This window comes from Pleurodeles waltl, chromosome 11, assembly GCF_031143425.1.
Source record: "Pleurodeles waltl isolate 20211129_DDA chromosome 11, aPleWal1.hap1.20221129, whole genome shotgun sequence".
Lineage (NCBI taxonomy): Eukaryota > Metazoa > Chordata > Amphibia > Caudata > Salamandridae > Pleurodeles > Pleurodeles waltl.
The window spans coordinates 937,933,998-937,952,960 of NC_090450.1; the positions used below are offsets into that span (position 1 = coordinate 937,933,998).

The following is an 18,963-nucleotide window of genomic DNA, read 5'->3' on the forward strand; positions in this document are numbered from 1 at the left end:
CTTGAGCTGCTCAAGCAGCAGGAGGGCAGAAACCTGTCTGGAGGGTGGCAGCAGCGAGGCTGCCCAGGAAGACCTTGCAAACTGGTAGGAGCAAAACTGGGGGGTCCACGAAGGAGCCCCCACAGTGCATGGGATCATACAACCAATACTGGGAACAGTATTGGGGTATGATTTCAACATGTTTGATACCAAGCATGCCTGGGTTTGGAGTTACCATTATGTAGCCGGACATAGGTAGTGGCCTATGTCCAGTACACAGGTAAAATGGCTTACCCGCACTCACAAAGTCCAGGAAAATGGAGCTGGAGTTTGTGGGGGCACCTCAGCTCATTCAGGGGCACCCTCACACACAGGTACATGCACCCTGCCCTCTGGGCTAGGAGGGCCTGCCATAGGGGTGACTTACAGTAACCTGCTTCAGTGACCTGTAGTAAAAAGAGTGCACGCACCCTTCCACGCAGGCTGCAATGGCAGGCCTGCAGAGAGATTTTGCATGGGCTCCCATGAGTGGCATAATACATGCTGCAGCCCATGTGGGACTCCTGGTGCCGCAGTGCCCTGGGTACGTGGGTACTATATACTAGGAACTTACATGGGGGCACCAGTATACCAATTATGGAGTGAAAAAGACCATGAACAACTGAATTTAGAGAAAGAGAGCACAGTCACTGGGGGTCTTAGTTAGCAGGATCCCAGTGAACACAGTTAAAAACACACTGACATTAGGCAAAAAATGGGGGTAACCATGCCAAAAAGAGGGTGCTTTTCTACAGGTGCAAGAAAAGTGACACTGCACTGGGTGCAGCTCCACTTTTCATAAATCTGGCCCTAAGTTTTATTGCGTGCATGGTACATGCCGCTGTGTACGTTCTGTGCCCTGTGCTCGTGCAGTCTACACATGTGCCGGATCTGGTAGCTGAGTTGGACGAGGCAACCATGCAAGGAATCTTTGTGTGACCTCATTGTCGTAGTATTCAAACAGGGCATACACGCTCAGGGGTAGATTTATGAAAAGTTGTGCTTGCACTAGGTGCAGTGTCATTTTTCCTGCGCACCTTAACGCCCCCCTCACGCCACCATGGTAGTGCCGTATTTAAAATACGGCGCACCATGGCAGTAGTTAGGGTGACTAGCCTCATAATTTTTTACGCTAGTCCGGTGCTTTGCAGGATTAGCATAAACAATAATGACGCTAACCCTGCAAAGCACCCAGAGGCCCATTGTAACCAATGTCAGCCTCTTTTTAACAATGTTAAAAATTGCAGGTAAAAATGGCACAAAGGAATCTCGTAGATTCCTTTGTGCCATTTTTACGCCTCTCCTAGTGCAGGAACGCCCTCCTGGCATCCTTCCATACATAATATGACGCAAGGGTTTACAAAGTGGTGCAATGCATGCATTGAGCCACTTTGTAAATACGGTCCGGGGAAAATGCCACTTTAACGCTGCCTTAGCGTAAAAAAAAAATGACGCTATGGCAGGACTAAAGTGGCGCTAGGGGCTCTCAAATATACCTTATAGCTTTTCATCCCTCTCAGGTGAAAAAATGGTCCCTAGTGCAAGGAAGGAAATGGGCCCTTTTGTTGCTGTTTGAATGATAAAATACGGGAAAAATTAGGGTTAAAGCGGCCCCCTGGGCACCTGCTGTACCAATAGATGGTACGCCTCTGTCCTTGAGCTCGGTAACATCTGTGCCCTGAAGCGCTTTAGAAATGCACTTTGGGGCAGATTTATGAAAAGTGGAGCGGCCACTTTTCTTGAGCCCCTGAACGCCACCCTAACGCCACCATGGTAACGTCGCATTTAAAAAACGGCGCGGCGTTTTTGGCCTCGTTGGGCCACATTTGCGTCTAAAAAAAAGGACGCAAATGAGGAGCAAGGAGGCGCTAGGGGCTCCTAAATATGCCACTTTATATAACGTTAAAAGTCACGCTCGACACCTTCGTCAGCTCTCGTTCTGTTTCAAACACTGCATACAGTCTGAGCGAACTTTCTCCGCATTATCCTGTTGATAACAAACGGCTTCCAACAGAAATACGAAAACTAATCAAGACGAAAGCATCCTGAAAGTTCCTGCCGGATGCAGAAACTCCGACACACTAAAACTAAATCGAAAACAGTGAACTAAAAGAAAATAAACTCTGTGCGGTCTAGCCGACACCAACACGTTCACATAAACTACAAAAAAAAAATCTTATTTTTATACATTAATATTCAGTCTCCTTGGAGACTGTCAAAAATTGCCAATATCGACTATATTTCAAATCGTCATGGCGGGGTATTGGGTAAAGTTTTCAATAAGCAATAATCGCGCCTCGGTTAGACCTCATTGGCTACGATACTGCCACTGCGCAAAGCTAACAATAAAAAGGCGAATAAAGGTGCGTCTCGGGGTACCACCTCATGATACAAAGACCAAGGAAACGTTTAGTTGTCCAAGAATTACTACACCTCCACTGGCTTCTAACAGGCAAAATAATACACTTTGTTAGGATTGTTTTATCAGGTTCCGTCCACTCTCTGCCCCAAATATTCCATACCGGCGAGCAGAGAACTCTGGGAAATTTTATGCTAAATAGTTGCACAGGTAGCGCTGCATCCTAGTTACAGGTTTGATGCTCTTCATGTGAAGATGGGGTCCATGCTGCTAGCGATGTGGTGTGGAAATGGAAGAAGCACGAATTCTTAAAGCATGTCTTCAAATGTTTACCAAGGAGGCATGGTAATCATTGAAAGAAATGTAAATGGTAAACTACATTTTTCGATACAGCACTTACTGCAGGTGAGCCGTTTCATTGAGCTACACAGTTGCATTTGCTGCATTTCATTTACACCTTTAAAAAATACAATTTTGGTTTCGTCGTTTCGAAAACATCTTAGAGTGTGCCGGAGAACATCTGTAAAATGAGAAACTCGGGAAATGGTGGACTCATATTAAGGGGAAGAAAGGGGGCAATAAGAAAACATCAATGTTGCCCCCTTATTTATATAAGTAGTAACTTCAAAGACCTATGGCCCATATTTATACTTTTTGACGCTAAACTGCGCTAACGCAGTTTAGCGTCAAAAAGTTTTGCGCCGGCTAACGCCATTCTGAAGCGCCATGCGGGCGCCGTATTTATTGAATGGCGTTAGCCGGCGCAAGCAGACCGGCGCTGCCTGGTGTGCGCGAGAAAAACCACGTACACCAGGCAGCGCCGGCGTAGGGGGAAAATGGCGCATGGGCGTCTTAAAATGGGGCAAGTCAGGTTACGTCGAAAAAATCGTCGTAACCCGACTTGCGCCATTTATTTTCGACGCCCATCCCCCATCAACATGACTCCTATCATTGTAAAGATAGGAGTCATGCCCCCTTGCCCAATGGCCATGCCCAGGGGACTTCTGTCCCCTGGGCATGGTCATTGGGCATAGTGGCATGTAGGGGGGCACAAATCAGGCCCCCCTATGCCAAAAAAAATTATAAAAAAAAAAAAAAAAAATACTTACCTGAATGTCCCTGGGGTGGGTCCCTCCAGCCTTGGGTGTCCTCCTGGGGTGGGCAAGGGTGGCAGGGGGGGTCCCTGGGGGCAGGGGAGGGCACTCTGGGCTCATTTTGAGCCCACTTGTCCCTTAACGCCATGCCTGACCCAGGCGTTAAAAAGCGGCGCAAATGCGCCGTTTTTAGCCACGCCCACTCCCGGGCGTCTCTTTTGCCCGGGAGTATAAATACCACGTAAAGGCCTGGGAGTCATTTTTTAGACGGGAACGCCTCCCTTGCATATCATTAACGCAAGGAAGGGGTTCACGCTAAAAAATGACGCACATTCCGGGAACTTTGGCGCTATTCGCCTCTAACGCCATAGTATAAATATGGCGTTAGTTGGCGTTAGTTTAGCGTCGAATTTGCGTCGAAAAAAACGACGCAAATTCGGCGCAAACGGAGTATAAATACGGCCCTATATGTCTCTTCAACAGTCGAAGGAGATATTTTTGCTAAGAATCGCTTCAAGTAGGTCAGAGAGCACACCAGCAGCTAACCAATATTCTACTCGTGTGTGTAAAGCAGAACCGACACTTTGGAGAATACTGTATGCATTTATGTTTGCTACTTTGCTGTGACTATACCAACAAACTGGAAGCAGCGGTTGAAGTCCGTAAAAAAGTATGGGGACCGTGATATAGTGGGCCTAATTAACATGCCCTTTACACCACTGCTGCATCATTTTTTTATGGGCGCACCAGTGACGTTAGCAGTGCACAGAACTGCTGCAGATTTACAAACTGACACACGGGGACCAATGCGTCAGTTTGTAAAGCTTTCCGTCACATTATACCTTCCCCAGGTATAATGTATGCAGGGTAGGCCTTACCAGGGAGAAAGCCACATAGTTCTGACGCAATTAAATTTACATTTCACTTTGTCATTTTGAGACTTCACTGCGTCAAAACTGTACCGCCTGCTCAGAGTAGGCGTAAAATTGATGCTGGGGTTTTTCCAAGGAGAGCCTCCTCACATTGCTAGAGCAGTGTCATTTTACGGATCTTGTCCAACAATGCGTAAGCTCAGCGCCAACAGATGCATCACACTTTCTGATGCATCTGTGAAAACGTGCACCATGGAGCTCTGTATTGTAAATACAGAGGATCTATGACGTTGTTAGGGGATCATAGGGAAACAGAAGAAATCTGACGCATCAATGTCGGCGCATCCGATTCTTGTAAGTGAGGCCCATAGGCAGTCACAAATCTTCAGTTTGCTAAACACATGTTCAATATTATTTGCCAAATATAACCAGCTATGATTTGGGATATGCAGGTGGTGATAGCTGTTGATGATGCAGAGTACCAACATACAGAAATTGTCCTCTGGTAGTGGTGGGGAGGGAGGGCCCAACCTCTAAAAAAGTTTTCTTGGGGGGGGGGGGGAGTGGCCAAAAAAAGTTTGAAGACCACTGTCCTAGGTAGACCAGGTGATTCTCCCAGCTGGAGCTAAAGACACCTATATTATCCAGATATGCTACACTGAAGCTTTCCAACCCCTGTAGAATTTTATAAACCAGCCTCTGAAATGTGGCAGGTGCAATTTTCAACCCAAAGGGCATCACTGTAAAGTGATAATGCCCACTAGGGGTGGAAAATGCTGTTTTGGGTTTAACATCATCTGCCAACTTGATCTGCCAGTAGCCAGCAGTCAAGTCAAAGGTGCTCAGATACTTGTCATCTGCCCTAGATATAGGATGAGCATCAGTGTTTTTTAACTGTTTTGAGACCTCTGTAGTCAACACAAAACCTAATTTCTCTTTTTCCATCTCGGGAGTGAGGTTTTGGGACACGCACTACAGGGCTGGACAAGGGCTATCTGAGGGCTCAATAACCCCTAGGTCTAGCACCTTCTGAACTTCAGATTTGATGCACTCCCTCACATGGTCAGGTTGTCTGTAAATTTTGCTATTCACAGGCAAACTGTCTCTTTTGTCAATGGTGTGTTTACACCGTGTGGTCTGACCAGGTGTCAGGGAGAAGAGTTCTGAGAACTGCCCTAGGATGTTTCTACAGTCCTCCTTTTGGGACTCAGAGAGGCAGACAGAAAGGACTACCCCATCAATTGAGCCATCAGTTGTATTGTGGGAGAAGAGGTCAGGGAGAGGGTCTCTTTCCTCTTCCTGTCGCTCATCAGTAGCCATGAGCAGAGCCATGTCTGACCTATCATAATAGGGGTTATGGGGGCTTCCGGGAGTGCCAATGTCTACCAGGTAGCTGACCCCCCCTTTTCTCTCCACAATGGTGTGGGCACCACTCCACTTTGCCTGGAGTGCCCTGAGAGCCTCAAGCTCCAGGACACACACTTCCTGTCCTGGCTGGTAGACAGTTAGGACAGCCTTCTGGTCATGCCATTGCTTCCCGAGTTCCTGGCTGGCCTGAAGGTTTTTAGTAGCCCTCTTCATGTACTCAGCCATCCTTGATCTGAGGCCAAGCACATAGTCCACTATGTCTTGTTTGGGGGCCTGAGAGGTTGTCCCCAGCGTTACCTAACAAAAGCAAGGGGATCTCTAACAGGGTGCCCAAACAGAACTTGAAATGGGCCGTAGTCCACACCCTTCTGAGGGTCCTCCCTGTTGGGAAAGAGAAGGCATGGTAATAGGACATTCCATCTCCTGCGGAGTTTTTCAGAGAGCCCCATTATCAAACCCTTGAGAGTTTTATTAAATCTCTCTACTAAGCCATTTGTCTGGGGATGGTAAGGGGTGGTGAACTTGTAAGTCACACCACGTTCCTTCCACGTGGCTTTCAGGTATACAGACATGAAGTTTGCACCTCTGTCTGATACCACTTCTTTTGGGAAGCCCGCCCTTGAAAAGATAATGAGGAGGGCTTTGGCCTCTGCAGGAGCTGTAGTGGTCCTAAGAGGAATGGACTCCGGTTACCTGGTGCCATTGTCCACTACCACCAGTGTACATCAGTTCCCAGAGACTGATGGAGGGTTTAAGAGGTCAACAATATCTACCCCAACCCTCTCAAAGGGAACCAAAACCACTGGAAGTGGAAGTGAGGGGGGCCTTTGGGTTGCCACCTGTCTTGACAAGTGACAGAGGAGCGAGAAAACACATTTGTGTCTTCTGACATGTGGGGCCAGTGAAAGTGCGGGAAAAGCCTGTCCCAAGTCTTACTTTGCCCCAAGTGATCTGCCAGGGGAATGTCATGTGCAAGGGTCAACAGAAATTCCCTACATTTCAGAGGGATCACCAATCTTCTGGTGGCACCAACTTTGAGATCCCTGGACTCTGAATAAAGGAGTCTGTATTCCCAGTACACCTTATGGGTGCCACTGACATCCCCTGCCTGTTGTGCTGCAGCTTGCTGCCTCAAGCTCTCCAGTGTTGGATAAACTTGGTGTTCCCTACTGAGCTCATCCCTGGTGGCCCCCCTGCACCCAAGAGTTCAGCTGTGTCAGCTTGAAGCTCCTCTGGTGTAGGTTCCACCCAGGGAGTGGATTCTGAACCCTCAAGAGTTGAATCCTCACTGGCGGCTGGAGTAGGGCATAACTTCTTACAGTTCCTGCCCTTGGATTTAGGAAGCTCTTAGGCCATTGTTCCAGGCTCCAAGGTTCCTTGCTCTTTTTGCTTCTTAGCCTGTGCTCTGGTAAGGGCATAGATATGCCCTGGATGCTCAGCATTGCTGCGTGCACCTCCAATTCCACCTCTGCCAAAGCTGAGGTCTCCAAGTCGTCCCCTAGTAGACATTTTACACTTAGGTCTGAGGAAACCACAACCTTTTTAGGACCTGTTACACCCCCCTCCCCCCAGCTGAAATCAATAACTGCCATGAGGTGGAACAAGGTCTTGTTCTGAATGTCAGTCACTTATTACGTGTGACCAAGTAGGTGTTGCTCAGGAGACACCAGTTTTTCAGTCACCATAGTGAGCCTGGCACCTGTGTCCCTGTAGGCCTCAGCCTCACCACCATTTATGAGGGGATGCTGATTGTACATACCCATATTAAGGGGACAGGCAACAAGGGTGGCGAAGTCAATGCCCCCAGCAGGGACCAAGACAGCCTCAGTGGTCTCTCTAACTAGCCCAGACCCCACTACAGACTCTAAGGTGAGCCCAGATACACTCTTAGATTGACTACTGTTAGTAGTCCCACCGCTACTGCTATTGTGAGGGGAACTAGAAGTACAAGTGGGGGTAGTAGTGGTGGAAGACTTAGTGGTGCCTTTCATAGGGCAGGAGCTCTCCCCTACCCTACGGCCTTTGTTTTTGCAAACATAACACCAAGGCTTTTTGTAGTAGGAAGAGGAAGAGGAGGATTTGTTCCCATCACCAGATGGGTTTTGTGGGCTGATAAAGACTTTTTTTTTATCTTTGTCCCCACGCTTATACTGAGACCTACCTGCTTCCTTCATTTTGTGGTCACCCACTGTGTGAGCCTTCCTACTCACCCTGGTGCTGACCCACTTGTCTGCCTTCTTACCCAGTTCTTGGGGAGAGGTCAGATCATAGTCCACCAGGTACTGATGCAGCTGATCAGACACGCAATTATTCAAAATGTGCTCTCTTAAGATTAGGCTGTATAAGCCCTGATAATCATTGACTTTGCTCCCATGCAATTAGCCTTCCAGGGCCTTCAAGGAACAGGCCACAAAATCAACCCAATTCTGTGAGGACTCTTCCCTGGTCTCTCTCATCTTGATTCCATATTGTTCAGTAGTCAGACCAAAGGCACCTAAAAGTGCAGATTTTAAAACTGTGTGGTTGTCTGCATCTTCTTCTCTGACTGTGAGGAGTCTGTCCATACCCTTGTCAGAGAAGGAGAGCCACAAAATAGCTGCCCACTGCCTCTGAGGGACCCGCTGTACCTTACAGGCCCTCCCCAGACCAGTGAACCACTTGTACATGTCATCACCCATCTTGTAAGATGGGACTACTTTGTTCAGGTTCCTAGAGTCGAAAGAGTCCTCCTTGACCCTGTTGTCCCTGAAACTAGTACGTCTGCCAAGTAGGGGTCCTAACCCCAACCCCTGCATTTCTCTCTCCACTGCCAAGGCCTCCCTATCTAAGGCTAGCTGCTGCTACTGCAGCCTCAGCTTGGCTTCCTCTATTCTCAGTTGCCTGAGTTCCCTGCCTAGGGATTTTTCCCCTGAAGTTGAGCAGTGGGTTCCCTCAGATATCAAGGAGATGTGAGAGTGGGCAGAGGAGGATCTATTCCTATTCTTGGACACCCTCTCAACCAGCCCTCTATGGACAAAGGTGGACCTACTGGTGTGACCCCCCTTTAAACTGCTAACAGTGCTCCTGACAGGACTGTGGGTGTGTCTAGACGTTTCCTGATCCTCCTTGGGTACTTCCTGACCCACCTCAGTGGCTAAATCATCTTTTTCTAGCACTGGACGGTCAGACTCTTCTTCTTCCTCCTCACCTCCTGGCTACCAGCATGTTCCTGGCCATCCTGGAGGAGCCGGCCCAGAAGTAGAATTTATTGGATTTTCTCCCTGTCTTCAGCTTTCTCTCAGCACATATCTCCCTAAGTTCTTGGAAGGTCCGGTTCTCATAGGGAGAATCCATGGGCTGAGAGGTATGCTCTGCTGAAGACATGTCAGCTAGCTAGAGTGGTGTAGAGTCCCTAACTACTCTAGCACTAGGCTCCCAGCAAAGTTTGGAGCAAGGGCTATACCAACCCCTAGCTTACCCAAACTCAGGAGACTAGATCCCTAATACTAGATGTATTGTGTACCTAACAGTACTAGCCTTTCCTGTGGAAAGTACCCAGTGGCAGAGTGGTAAGGCAATTGCAAGTGCTTATCCTGACGCTAGACCACCAATGTAGGAAGCTGGCCTGGTGTGTGGTATATGCCTAAGGTGTTCTCACCCTATACCAGGTCGAGGTATCCCTATTAGTGTAGTGTAGGCAGTGTCCAGGAAGCCAGGCTCTCTATAGGTATCTGTGGATGAGCAGGCCAGGCTTATCTAGGAGACATGCAAAGCTTATGCAATACCACTGTAGTCACACAACACTTACACACATGAAAGAACCACACAGTGTTACAAAAATAAAGGTACTTTATTTGGTAACATCAATACTAAATTACTATATAGGTTATGCTCTGTTAGCAGGTGAGTAAACACAATTATATATACACACTGGTACATAGGAAAAGGCATTGAAATGCAATAGAAAACAGTGAAAGAACAGTATGCAACAGGAACCCTAGGGGGAGAACAAGCCATGTACTAAAAAAGTGGAATGTGAAGGTCGGACCCCCACCCAGGTGAGTAAGACCTGTAGAGGGGAGCTGAACACACTTGGGACCCCAATAGGTAAATACAAGAGTGACCCCCAGCGACCTGGAGAAGAGAGGTAATTACCTGTTTTTCACCCAAACCCACAGAGAAACTTTGCAGAAGGACAATGCAAGACCCAAGCAAGACTGGAAGAAACTGAAGATGGAGTCTGCCAGAAGAGGACCTGCAAAAAAAGGGGAGCAGTCCAGTTCCAGTTGGAGTGTCCGGTTGGGTCAGGAGCCACTACCCACCCTTCTGGTGATGCTGAACCAGGTTGACGAGGAAGGACAGGAGCCGGCTGTGCAGCACAAGAGCAGAAGAGGAGTTCCAGGAGTGATGCAGTCGGTGTTCCACATCGCGAGGAGAGATGCAGCACATAAGTGGTGAGGGAAAACCACTAACAAGACTTGGCAATGGCAAGAGTTCCTAAAAAAAAAGTTTGTAGAAATGCTGGGGACCAGGAGAGTCAGAGGGGACTCAACCCATGGAGGGGAGTCCCAGGTGACCCCCACGAACTAGAAGAGTCTTGAGACGAAGATGGAGGCCCCACAGGTGACCCGCTGGCAGCAAGAACAGGAGTCGCGGTGAGGCCCACTCAGCACACCTGGCAGAGAGTTCCAAATCACTGGAGTAGCAGGAAGGAGACTGTCCATGTCAGAGACGAGAGCTGGAGGACAGGACTACATGGAGCCTGAAGATTCCTTGGATGAAGAGCCAACAAGCCTTGGTAGCTGCTAGAGTCGTGGTGCACAGGAGTACTGTCATGCAAGGAGGGGCAAAGACTCACCCACTCCAAAGATAGGCATCTGTTAGAGAGGACCAAGGGGACAACTTCAGACCACCACCTGGGTTGCAGGATGCACACAAAGTTGCAGGAGAGAGGATCCACGTGGCTGGTTGTCGAGCCGTTGGTGGCTGCAGATACTGGGGAGTGACTCCTTCACTCCAAGCGAGATTCCTTCTTACTTCTTTTGTGCAGACTGATGACTTACCACCCTCAGAGGGTGCACAGCCAGGGAAATGTTGCAGGAGCTGGGAGGAGCCAGAGAAACAATGTTGCAGAGGCAAAGTCGTCACTGGAGCTGCAGATTGTCGGTTCCTGTGGAGTCCAGTTGCGGTTCCAGTGGCCAGAAGTAAAAGTAAACATTGCAGAGGAGTCTTGTTGGAATCTTGCACGTCGAATCTGAGGACCCGCCCAAGAGGGAGACCCTATATAGCCCTAAAAGGGGGATTGGTCACCTAGCAGGGTGACCACCTATCAGGAGGGGGCTGTGACGTCACCTGCCTGACCTGGCCACTCAGATGCTCCCAGGGGCCTCTCGCCCATCCTGGATTCAAGATGGCAGAACCAAGTGATCCCCTGTAGGAGCTCTGGGGTGGTGATAAACAGGGGAGTGGTCACTCCCCTTTACATTGTCCAGTTTCGCACCATAGCAGGGACTGGTATCCCTGGACTGGTGCCAACCAGTTTCTGCAAGAAGGGCACCAAATGTGCCTTTCAAAGCATACCTGTGGCTTGGGGAGGCTACCCCTCCCAAGCCCTGTAACACCTATTTCCAAAGGGAGAGGGGTTATCTCCCAATCCCACTCCCAAAGGAAATCCTGTGTTCTGCCTTCCTGGGCTTGAGCTGCTCAAGCAGCAGGAGGGCAGAAACCTGTCTGGAGGGTGGCAGCAGCGAGGCTGCCCAGGAAGACCTTGCAAACTGGTAGGAGCAAAACTGGGGGGTCCACAAAGGAGCCCCCACAGTGCATGGGATCATACAACCAATACTGGGAACAGTATTGGGGTATGATTTCAACATGTTTCATACCAAGCATGCCTGGGTTTGGAGTTACCATTATGTAGCCGGACATAGGTAGTGGCCTATGTCCAGTACACAGGTAAAATGGCTTACCCGCACTCACAAAGTCCAGGAAAATTGAGCTGGAGTTTGTGGGGGCACCTCAGCTCATTCAGGGGCACCCTCACACACAGGTACATGCACCCTGCCCTCTGGGCTAGGAGGGCCTGCCATAGGGGTGACTTACAGTAACCTGCTTCAGTGACCTGTAGTAAAAAGAGTGCACGCACCCTTCCACGCAGGCTGCAATGGCAGGCCTGCAGAGAGATTTTGCATGGGCTCCCATGAGTGGCATAATACATGCTGCAGCCCATGTGGGACACCTGGTGCCGCAGTGCCCTGGGTACGTGGGTACTATATACTAGGAACTTACATGGGGGCACCAGTATACCAATTATGGAGTGAAAAAGACCATGAACAACTGAATTTAGAGAAAGAGAGCACAGTCACTGGGGGTCTTAGTTAGCAGGATCCCAGTGAACACAGTTAAAAACACACTGACATTAGGCAAAAAATGGGGGTAACCATGCCAAAAAGAGGGTGCTTTTCTACAGGTGCAAGAAAAGTGACACTGCACTGGGTGCAGCTCCACTTTTCATAAATCTGGCCCTAAGTTTTATTGCGTGCATGGTACATGCCGCTGTGTACGTTCTGTGCCCTGTGCTCGTGCTGTCTACACATGTGCCGGATCTGGTAGCTGAGTTGGACGAGGCAACCATGCAAGGAATCTTTGTGTGACCTCATTGTCGTAGTATTCAAACAGGGCATACACGCTCAGGGGTAGATTTATGAAAAGTTGTGCTTGCACTAGGTGCAGTGTCATTTTTCCTGCGCACCTTAACGCCCCCCTCACGCCACCATGGTAGTGCCGTATTTAAAATACGGCGCACCATGGCAGTAGTTAGGGTGACTAGCCTCATAATGTTTTACGCTAGTCCGGTGCTTTGCAGGATTAGCATAAACAATAATGACGCTAACCCTGCAAAGCACCCAGAGGCCCATTGTAACCAATGTCAGCCTCTTTTTAACAATGTTAAAAATTGCAGGTAAAAATGGCACAAAGGAATCTCGTAGATTCCTTTGTGCCATTTTTACGCCTCTCCTAGTGCAGGAACGCCCACCTTGCATCCTTCCATACATAATATGACGCAAGGGTTTACAAAGTGGTGCAATGCATGCATTGAGCCACTTTGTAAATACGGTCCGGGGAAAATGCCACTTTAACGCTGCCTTAGCGTAAAAAAAAAATGACGCTATGGCAGCACTAAAGTGGCGCTAGGGGCTCTCAAATATACCTTATAGCTTTTCATCCCTCTCAGGTGAAAAAATGGTCCCTAGTGCAAGGAAGGAAATGGGCCCTTTTGTTGCTGTTTGAATGATAAAATACGGGAAAAATTAGGGTTAAAGCGGCCCCCTGGGCACCTGCTGTACCAATAGATGGTACGCCTCTGTCCTTGAGCTCGGTAACATCTGTAATTGAGTGCCCTGAAGCGGTTTAGAAATGCACTTTGGGGCAGATTTATGAAAAGTGGAGCTGCCACTTATCTTGAGCCCCTGAACGCCACCCTAACGCCACCATGGTAACGTCGCATTTAAAAAACGGCGCGGCGTTTTTGGCCTCGTTGGGCCACATTTGCGTATATTTGCGTCTAAAAAAAAGGACGCAAATGTGGAGCAAGGAGGCGCTAGGGGCTCCTAAATATGCCACTTTATATAACGTTAAGGCCCATATTTATACTTTTTGACGCTAAACTGCGCTAACGCAGTTTAGCGTCAAAAAGTTTTGCGCCGGCTAACGCCATTCTGAAGCGCCATGCGGGCGCCGTATTTATTGAATGGCGTTAGCCGGCGCAAGCAGACCGGCGCTGCCTGGTGTGCGCGAGAAAAACCACGTACACCAGGCAGCGCCGGCGTAGGGGGAAAATGGCGCATGGGCGTCTTAAAATGGGGCAAGTCAGGTTACGTCGAAAAAATCGTCGTAACCCGACTTGCGCCATTTATTTTCGACGCCCATCCCCCATCAACATGACTCCTATCATTGTAAAGATAGGAGTCATGCCCCCTTGCCCAATGGCCATGCCCAGGGGACTTCTGTCCCCTGGGCATGGTCATTGGGCATAGTGGCATGTAGGGGGGCACAAATCAGGCCCCCCTATGCCAAAAAAAATTATTAAAAAAGAAATAAAAAAATACTTACCTGAATGTCCCTGGGGTGGGTCCCTCCAGCCTTGGGTGTCCTCCTGGGGTGGGCAAGGGTGGCAGGGGGGGTCCCTGGGGGCAGGGGAGGGCACTCTGGGCTCATTTTGAGCCCACTTGTCCCTTAACGCCATGCCTGACCCAGGCGTTAAAAAGCGGCGCAAATGCGCCGTTTTTAGCCACGCCCACTCCCGGGCGTCTCTTTTGCCCGGGAGTATAAATACCACGTAAAGGCCTGGGAGTCATTTTTTAGACGGGAACACCTCCCTTGCATATCATTAACGCAAGGAAGGGGTTCACGCTAAAAAATGACGCACATTCCGGGAACTTTGGCGCTATTCGCCTCTAACGCCATAGTATAAATATGGCGTTAGTTGGCGTTAGTTTAGCGTCGAATTTGCGTCGAAAAAAACGACGCAAATTCGGCGCAAACGGAGTATAAATACGGCCCTAAAAGTCACGCTCGACACCTTCGTCAGCTCTCGTTCTGTTTCAAACACTGCATACAGTCTGAGCGAACTTTCTCCGCATTATCCTGTTGATAACAAACGGCTTCCAACAGAAATACGAAAACTAATCAAGACGAAAGCATCCTGAAAGTGCCTGCCGGATGCAGAAACTCCGACACACTAAAACTAAATCGAAAACAGTGAACTAAAAGAAAATAAACTCTGTGTGGTCTAGCCGACACCAACACGTTCACATAAACTACTAAAAAAAATCTTATTTTTATACATTAATATTCAGTCTCCTTGGAGACTGTCAAAAATTGCCAATATCGACTATATTTCAAATCGTCATGGCGGGGTATTGGGTAAAGTTTTCAATAAACAATAATCGCGCCTCGGTTAGACCTCATTGGCTACGATAGTGCCACTGCGCAAAGCTAACAATAAAAAGGCGAATAAAGGTGCGTCTCGGGGTACCACCTCATGATACAAAGACCAAGGAAACGTTTAGTTGTCCAAGAATTACTACACCTCCACTGGCTTCTAACAGGCAAAATAATACACTTTGTTAGGATTGTTTTATCAGGTTCCGTCCACTCTCTGCCCCAAATATTCCATACCGGCGAGCAGAGAACTCTGGGAAATTTTATGCTAAATAGTTGCACAGGTAGCGCTGCATCCTAGTTACAGGTTTGATGCTCTTCATGTGAAGCTGGGGTCCATGCTGCTAGCGATGTGGTGTGGAAATGGAAGAAGCACGAATTCTTAAAGCATGTCTTCAAATGTTTACCAAGGAGGCATGGTAATCATTGAAAGAAATGTAAATGGTAAACTACATTTTTCGATACAGCACTTACTGCAGGTGAGCCGTTTCATTGAGCTACACAGTTGCATTTGCTGCATTTCATTTACACCTTTAAAAAATACAATTTTGGTTTCGTCGTTTCGAAAACATCTTAGAGTGTGCCGGAGAACATCTGTAAAATGAGAAACTCGGGAAATGGTGGACTCATATTAAGGGGAAGAAAGGGGGCAATAAGAAAACATCAATGTTGCCCCCTTATTTATATAAGTAGTAACTTCAAAGACCTATATGTCTCTTCAACAGTCGAAGGAGATATTTTTGCTAAGAATCGCTTCAAGTAGGTCAGAGAGCACACCAGCAGCTAACCAATTTTCTGCTCGTGTGTGTAAAGCAGAACCGACACTTTGGAGAATACTGTATGCATTTATGTTTGCTACTTTGCTGTGACTATACCAACAAACTGGAAGCAGCGGTTGAAGTCCGTAAAAAAGTATGGGGACCGTGATATTGTGGGCCTAATTAACATGCCCTTTACACCACTGCTGCATCATTTTTTTATGGGCGCACCAGTGACGTTAGCAGTGCACAGAACTGCTGCAGATTTACAAACTGACACACGGGGCCCAATGCGTCAGTTTGTAAAGCTTTCCGTCACATTATACCTTCCCCAGGTATAATGTATGCAGGGTAGGCCTTACCAGGGAGAAAGCCACATAGTTCTGACGCAGTTAAATTTACATTTCACTTTGTCATTTTGAGACTTCACTGCGTCAAAACTGTACCGCCTGCTCAGAGTAGGCGTAAAATTGATGCTGGGGTTTTTCCAAGGAGAGCCTCCTCACATTGCTAGAGCAGTGTCATTTTACGGATCTTGTCCAACAATGCGTAAGCTCAGCGCCAACAGATGCATCACACTTTCTGATGCATCTGTGAAAACGTGCACCATGGAGCTCTGTATTGTAAATACAGAGGATCTATGACGTTGTTAGGGGATCATAGGGAAACAGAAGAAATCTGACGCATCAATGTCGGCGCATCCGATTCTTGTAAGTGAGGCCCATAGGCAGTCACAAATCTTCAGTTTGCTAAACACATGTTCAATATTATTTGCCAAATATAACCAGCTATGATTTGGGATATGCAGGTGGTGATAGCTGTTGATGATGCAGAGTACCAACATACAGAAATTGTCCTCTGGTAGTGGTGGGGAGGGAGGGCCCAACCTCTAAAAAAGTTTTCTGTGGGGGGGGGGAGTGGCCAAAAAAAGTTTGAAGACCACTGTCCTAGGTAGACCAGGTGATTCTCCCAGCTGGAGCTAAAGACACCTATATTATCCAGATATGCTACACTGAAGCTTTCCAACCCCTGTAGAACTTTATAAACCAGCCTCTGAAATGTGGCAGGTGCAATTTTCAACCCAAAGGGCATCACTGTAAAGTGATAATGCCCACTAGGGGTGGAAAATGCTGTTTTGGGTTTAACATCATCTGCCAACTTGATCTGCCAGTAGCCAGCAGTCAAGTCAAAGGTGCTCAGATACTTGTCATCTGCCCTAGATATAGGATGAGCATCAGTGTTTTTTAACTGTTTTGAGACCTCTGTAGTCAACACAAAACCTAATTTCTCTTTTTCCATCTCGGGAGTGAGGTTTTGGGACACGCACTACAGGGCTGGACAAGGGCTATCTGAGGGCTCAATAACCTCTAGGTCTAGCACCTTCTGAACTTCAGATTTGATGCACTCCCTCACATGGTCAGGTTGTCTGTAAATTTTGCTATTCACAGGCAAACTGTCTCTTTTGTCAATGGTGTGTTTACACCGTGTGGTCTGACCAGGTGTCAGGGAGAAGAGTTCTGAGAACTGCCCTAGGATGTTTCTACAGTCCTCCTTTTGGGACTCAGAGAGGCAGACAGAAAGGACTACCCCATCAATTGAGCCATCAGTTGTATTGTGGGAGAAGAGGTCAGGGAGAGGGTCTCTTTCCTCTTCCTGTCGCTCATCAGTAGCCATGAGCAGAGCCATGTCTGACCTATCATAATAGGGGTTATGGGGGCTTCCGGGAGTGCCAATGTCTACCAGGTAGCTGACCCCCCCTTTTCTCTCCACAATGGTGTGGGCACCACTCCACTTTGCCTGGAGTGCCCTGAGAGCCACAAGCTCCAGGACACACACTTCCTGTCCTGGCTGGTAGACAGTTAGGACAGCCTTCTGGTCATGCCATTGCTTCCCGAGTTCCTGGCTGGCCTGAAGGTTTTTAGTAGCCCTCTTCATGTACTCAGCCATCCTTGATCTGAGGCCAAGCACATAGTCCACTATGTCTTGTTTGGGGGCCTGAGAGGTTGTCCCCAGCGTTACCTAACAAAAGCAAGGGGATCTCTAACAGGGTGCCCAAACAGAACTTGAAATGGGCCGTAGTACACACCCTTCTGAGGGTCCTCCCTGTTGGGAAAGAGAAGGCATGGTAATAGGACATTCCATCTCCTGCTGAGTTTTTCAGAGAGCCCCATTATCAAACCCTTGAGAGTTTTATTAAATCTCTCTACTAAGCCATTTGTCTGGGGATGGTAAGGGGTGGTGAACTTGTAAGTCACACCACGTTCCTTCCACGTGGCTTTCAGGTATACAGACATGAAGTTTGCACCTCTGTCTGATACCACTTCTTTTGGGAAGCCCGCCCTTGAAAAGATAATGAGGAGGGCTTTGGCCTCTGCAGGAGCTGTAGTGGTCCTAAGAGGAATGGACTCCGGTTACCTGGTGCCATTGTCCACTTCCACCAGTATACATCAGTTCCCAGAGACTGATGGAGGGTTTAAGAGGTCAACAATATCTACCCCAACCCTCTCAAAGGGAACCAAAACCACTGGAAGTGGAAGTGAGGGGGGCCTTTGGGTTGCCACCTGTCTTGACAAGTGACAGAGGAGCGAGAAAACACATTTGTGTCTTCTGACATGTGGGGCCAGTGAAAGTGCGGGAAAAGCCTGTCCTAAGTCTTACTTTGCCCCAAGTGATCTGCCAGGGGAATGTCATGTGCAAGGGTCAACAGAAATTCCCTACATTTCAGAGGGATCACCAATCTTCTGGTGGCACCAACTTTGAGATCCCTGGACTCTGAATAAAGGAGTCTGTATTCCCAGTACACCTTATGGGTGCCACTGACATCCCCTGCCTGTTGTGCTGCAGCTTGCTGCCTCAAGCTCTCCAGTGTTGGATAAACTTGGTGTTCCCTACTGAGCTCATCCCTGGTGGCCCCCCTGCACCCAAGAGTTCAGCTGTGTCAGCTTGAAGCTCCTCTGGTGTAGGTTCCACCCAGGGAGTGGATTCTGAACCCTCAAGAGTTGAATCCTCACTGGCGGCTGGAGTAGGGCATAACTTCTTACAGTTCCTGCCCTTGGATTTAGGAAGCTCTTAGGCCATTGTTCCAGGCTCCAAGGTTCCTTGCTCTTTTTGCTTCTTAGCCTGTGCTCTGGTAAGGGCATAGATATGCCCTGGATGCTCAGCATTGCTGCGTGCACCTCCAATTCCACCTCTGCCAAAGCTGAGGTCTCCAAGTCGTCCCCTAGTAGACATTTTACACTTAGGTCTGAGGAAACCACAACCTTTTTAGGACCTGTTACACCCCCCTCGCCCCGAGCTGAAATCAATAACTGCCATGAGGTGGAACAAGGTCTTGTTCTGAATGTCAGTCACTTATTACGTGTGACCAAGTAGGTGTTGCTCAGGAGACACCAGTTTTTCAGTCACCATAGTGAGCCTGGCACCTGTGTCCCTGTAGGCCTCAGCCTCACCACCATTTATGAGGGGATGCTGATTGTACATACCCATATTAAGGGGACAGGCAACAAGGGTGGCGAAGTCAATGCCCCCAGCAGGGACCAAGACAGCCTCAGTGGTCTCTCTAACTAGCCCAGACC

General features: G+C 48.4%; 2 non-coding genes across 2 annotated transcripts; both read right to left on the bottom strand.

Moving 5' to 3' along the window:
* Positions 1-2,218: 2,218 nt before the first annotated feature.
* Positions 2,219-2,359, bottom strand: LOC138266818 (U4 spliceosomal RNA). The gene has a single exon (XR_011199731.1). It is a non-coding gene; the product is annotated as a U4 spliceosomal RNA (small nuclear RNA).
* Positions 2,360-14,545: 12,186 nt separating this feature from the next.
* On the bottom strand, positions 14,546-14,686 carry LOC138266721 (U4 spliceosomal RNA). Its single transcript, XR_011199653.1, has one exon. It is a non-coding gene; the product is annotated as a U4 spliceosomal RNA (small nuclear RNA).
* Positions 14,687-18,963: the final 4,277 nt, after the last annotated feature.